The sequence below is a fragment of the Corapipo altera genome, unplaced genomic scaffold, assembly GCF_003945725.1.
Source record: "Corapipo altera isolate COAL_440 unplaced genomic scaffold, ASM394572v1 49830, whole genome shotgun sequence".
In the NCBI taxonomy this organism is placed as follows: domain Eukaryota; kingdom Metazoa; phylum Chordata; class Aves; order Passeriformes; family Pipridae; genus Corapipo; species Corapipo altera.
The window spans coordinates 1-4,583 of record NW_020887202.1 but is presented as its reverse complement, the minus strand read 5'-3'; the positions used below and the strand labels follow the sequence as shown (position 1 = coordinate 4,583).

At 47.0% G+C, this 4,583-nt stretch overlaps 1 long non-coding RNA gene across 1 annotated transcript; it reads right to left on the bottom strand.

Annotated features, from left to right (window-relative positions):
* Nucleotides 1-444: 444 nt before the first annotated feature.
* Nucleotides 445-4,577, bottom strand: LOC113941503. The gene is made up of 3 exons (XR_003525694.1): nucleotides 3,839-4,577; nucleotides 1,624-2,945; nucleotides 445-558 (listed from the first exon to the last, which is right to left on the bottom strand). It is a non-coding gene; the product is annotated as an uncharacterized LOC113941503 (long non-coding RNA).
* Nucleotides 4,578-4,583: the final 6 nt, after the last annotated feature.

Here is a 4,583-nt window from a genome sequence, read left to right as displayed (position 1 = left end):
AGTTAATTTTGCACAGCAGTTTATTCTAAAGCATCAATATATTGGAAAAACATCTGCATGATCCTTGCTCTCAGAAACAAAATAACTGCAAATGCTCCACTCTGTTGTGCTTCCCTTCTAGTCTTTCTGAACCTAGACCGCTTTTGTTTGTTCACTTTTCCATACACAAACTTATGCAAAACTAAAAAGAATTATTTTTAAGTTGCTGATACTGTACTGAATTATTTTGAAAAATATTTGTGCTATTCCAGGACTTTATTAAATTAATAAGACTAATCTCAGTGTTGTTAGTAGCCTAGCAACATGTCAGACTTGAATTGCCAGTCTTACTAGATGTGATCTAAATTAGCTTAGACAAACTACACAGCAGATTTCTTTGAAAGAAAGTGAAAAGAAACAAGAACTTACTTGTAGGTAAGTATTGGTATTGCAGTGTCTTACCTGTCAGTTCACCTGTTAAGTAAGTGGCCATTTTGCTGAACATGTCTTTACAGAGTTCATTGATGTCTGCCTCCGCTGGTTCCTTCGCTTCCTCCGCGGTTTCAACAGCAGGATCCTCTACTCGGGGTACAGACATTACAGGGTTAAGGCAAAGCTATAGCAGGTGCAGGAACACACTGGAAAGATGGTCCCATATTTTTTTCCTTTAAATTGCCTACATCTACTTCCCATATAAGTTGTCTACTTTACGCTAAAGGGTAACAAACCCTGGCAGATTCCTTGAAGCAGCTGATACCATACCAAAATTATTCCGAAGCAATACTCTAGGGAGCATTCAAGAGATAGGCACCCGGCCTGACCGCACTGGCAAATATCAGCCCCCTCCTGTGCTTAGACGACGGGAAGGGAATTTGGGAAGAACTTCAGAGTGACTTTGCGCACGCTGCTGATGTTTATTTCCAGTCACTGACCCGGAACAGCAGCACAGTCCCCCCAGTCCCCCTCACGGGGTTACGGCAGATCCCCGCCTGCGGAAAGCGGCAATCGCCGCTCTTCTTCTCTAAACCCGTTTCTACCCCGTTCTGCCCTTCCCCGGAGCGGTCCGGCAGCTCTTCCCCAAACCCACAGGCCGCTCCTTCCCTCCTCGGCAGCGTTCGCCGGCTCGTACGCGAAGGCTGCCCGAGGCCCGCGGCCGGAGCAGGGGAGTCAGGCGGGGGAGGACGCGGCCGTGCCCCGGGGCAGGGGCACAGCAGCAGCAGCCGGCCCGGCCCTGCCGGCACACTCAAGGCCCCGGGTCCCTCCCAGCGCCTCAGCCTGCTCGGCCCCTGCCCCGCACCGCGGCCCCGGGCGCGCCCGGCCCCGGCCCCGGCCCCCGGCCCTTACGCTTGGCGGGCTGCGCGCCGGACTCGGGCGGCCCCTCCGCCGCCCCCTCCGCCGCGGCCGCCATGGGCACAGAGCCCCTCCCGCCGCCCCGCGGCCGCCTCCTCCGGCCGCGCCAGGCCCGGCACCGCCCCTCGCCGGGCGGGGACCAGCCCCGGCTCCGCCTCCCCGTGAGCTGCCGGCCGCGGCGGCTGAAGGGGGGGTGACAGCTGCGGGAACGGGCAACAACACGCAGCCCTCGTCCCGGCAGCAGGGGAGAGATAAACACCGAGGTGTAAAAGGTGGCACGAGTTTACTTTTCACCAGAGAGGGCGTGGTTCGTGCTCGACGAGGCTGCGCCGGCGGTGCGATCATTGTCCCTTTAACACCACAACCGCACCGATCACTGCTGGGGCACAGCAGCACTTTCACACCGCAGGCCGGTTCCAGGGGCTGCTTTCAGCCCGGCCCTCACAGGAGAACTCTCTAGTCCTGTGTTTGAGGATATCTTCCTTTGGCGTTTGCTGGTCCACTTGCATCTGTGGGTCTTAATGCAACTTAATCTCTGTTGTTGCTGATGATGGTGTGGAGACAGCTGCTGGCACGCTACAGTTTGTCCTGTGGGGACTGCGGTAGATGTCGCTGTAGTTTGCCACAGCAATGTCTATGTGTTTTTCTTCAGTTCCACAGTGTAACTGGCACTATATACATAGATTGTGCAGCTAAACATTGTCTATTGTTAAAAAACTCTGCCAGTGCTAAGTATACAAATTTTTATTTAAAAAAATAAAGAAAAAGGTAATTTCCTCTCCTTTTAAGTAGTAAATATATTTTTTGCTGTTGGTCAGAGGGGGGAAAGTTGTTTGGTGTGATGTGGGTTTTTTTTTTTACAGTACAGCAGTATATATTTCTCACTCTTCTTAGATGAGATGTGTTACACCACTGCTGTTTAGTTTTTAATGAAGCAAAAGTTGTTTCTGCAAGTAGCTTCCACTGAGAAGCTACCAAAAGTATAAATATTCTTGCTTGGCAAGGACAGCTCATACCCCATACTCACTTCAAATTCAAATGCATCTCCAAAACACTGGGAATGGTCTCTAGCTCTCCTCAGATGTGACAGGCACTAGCAATGCATAAATGCCACCATCACCTTATACCTTTCGTGATGGAGAAGCTCACATGTTCAAAGGAATATTTCCAGTATAAGCTGGCCACAGAATAATAATGCTTTACAATATATAGTTTGATATATACCTAAGGAATTAGGAGAGTTATATTGTCTTAGAAAAAATCACTTACGCAGCGTACATTAATGCATGTCTTCTTACAAACCACAATCATACAATCCTAAGGAGATCATACTCCAGAAACAGGAGGACAGGGTTCCCATCTGAAGTCCAGTAAACTTAGCTGAAATATTCTGGCAATCTCCAGTGGGCCCTAACAGGCTTTGCGGTTTTAAGACCTGAGAAGCTGCAGACCAAAGCAACGCAGGATTCTATGTGAACTTTCTCATAAACCGGAGTTTTGCATAGGCAATGATAAGGAAGATAACAGTCATGCAGAAGAGAGCCACTATGTTTTCCCACATTGCCCAGCTGGTCGGTGCGATTCCCTGGCTGCACAGGTATGCTTCACCAGAACACCTGAAGAAAAGCATGGGGTGCAACTTAGTATTACTGTGGTGCAAGTCTTCAAGTAATTACTTCTATTCCTGTTCCACAAAGATCCTTCTACCCTCAACTCTGCAAAACAGGTGACAGAAATAACCCATCATCAAAAAAAACTTAAGGGACAAATCTAGATCTCTGGTTCTCACAATTTTTCAGTAGTAACCTAATTGTTGTTTATAGATAGCTGGCAATTTATAAGGAAATCTCAGAACCACCTTAAACCGTGGTAAGTACAAAAGCAGGTTGAGGTCCATAGCAGGGGTTTGGGGTCTAAGAGCTGTGGAAACAGCGCTTTAGCAATGTTCCCTGCAAAACCCTCAGTTTGCCAGCCCTCTAGCACGTGTCATGAAATACTTGCATTGCCACAACTTAAAGTATCAATACTCAAGAGTATTTCAAATAGGGCAAAATAAAGCACTGAAAGATAGATACCTCAGCCTTGTGCTGTATCTGCAGGGAGGTTAATATTTGCAAACAAGCTCTGTGGGGGAGTCATGTTTTTGATCACAGGTCTAGTGCTTTCCAGCAACTCTGTAGCTGTCCATACATTGCATTTCAGTTGTTAAGTGAACTTCAGTTTGTTTAAGAAAACTGGTAAGTCAGGGCTAGGTTATCAAATACAAAACTTAATTCAGCTCATCTGCCTATTTTTATGAATAAAGTTTCCTCCCTACTTAACTCTTGGGTAATTGTGGAGTTTTACTGTATAATCCTGAAATACATTATTTTGGGACATATTATTGAGACTGGCTTGTGAGTGGTTATTCCATGCATGGTACAAAATTTTGAAACAGTCAGGCTTCTCTTAAAGTAAATCATCACAATTCAGGTCTAGAACCACCATGAGAGAGAAATGAGCTACTTACATTTCTTCTGAAATATTGGGGGGACAACTGCCTGTACCTCCCACAAACACTGTAGCATTTGAATTCTTCTCACCACAGAAGTAGAGATCCCTGTACTCATTCACCTGAAGAGCCTAGGAGAAGAGGCAGATACCAGATTTTTGCAAAGTTAGTGATTTGGGTATTAAAACTGAAACACTTCAAAGGAATTTGATTATTAGAAGACATGCATCACCATTCTTGGAATCGTATGTTTATGTTCCTTTTTATTTTCAAACTCTTAATAACTGCCTTTCTGAGGAACTGCCAAGTTCCACATGCAGGATGGTTGGTATCCCAGTCTTTGGCTTCCAAGTTACTTAGCCATGGGTTTCTGTCTTGCCAGCTACAAGATCCTGTTCATCCACTTTCACCTGGGTCAACCTACTGATCCAGAGAACCATGTGGCTGCATGAAGACACCCCAGCACCAACACACTGAAGACCTGGCACAGTCAGTCAACGCAAGTGGTGAAGGGCTCCCTTGCACTGGCATCCTGGACTCACTGCAATCTCAGAGGACACTTCCACATTCAGTAACACCGATAAAATATCTCAGTGATACCCAAACAGGGAGGTCTCACACATCTCCCACCCTGTACCAGTTTGAGCATTCATTTCATTCATTTTTACTCCAAGGTAGGACACTATGCCTCCCAAATAGTCCCACCTGTGACCAGTGGCTGACCTACTATGTCAAATTACTCTGTTTCAAGCAGCTGCACCCT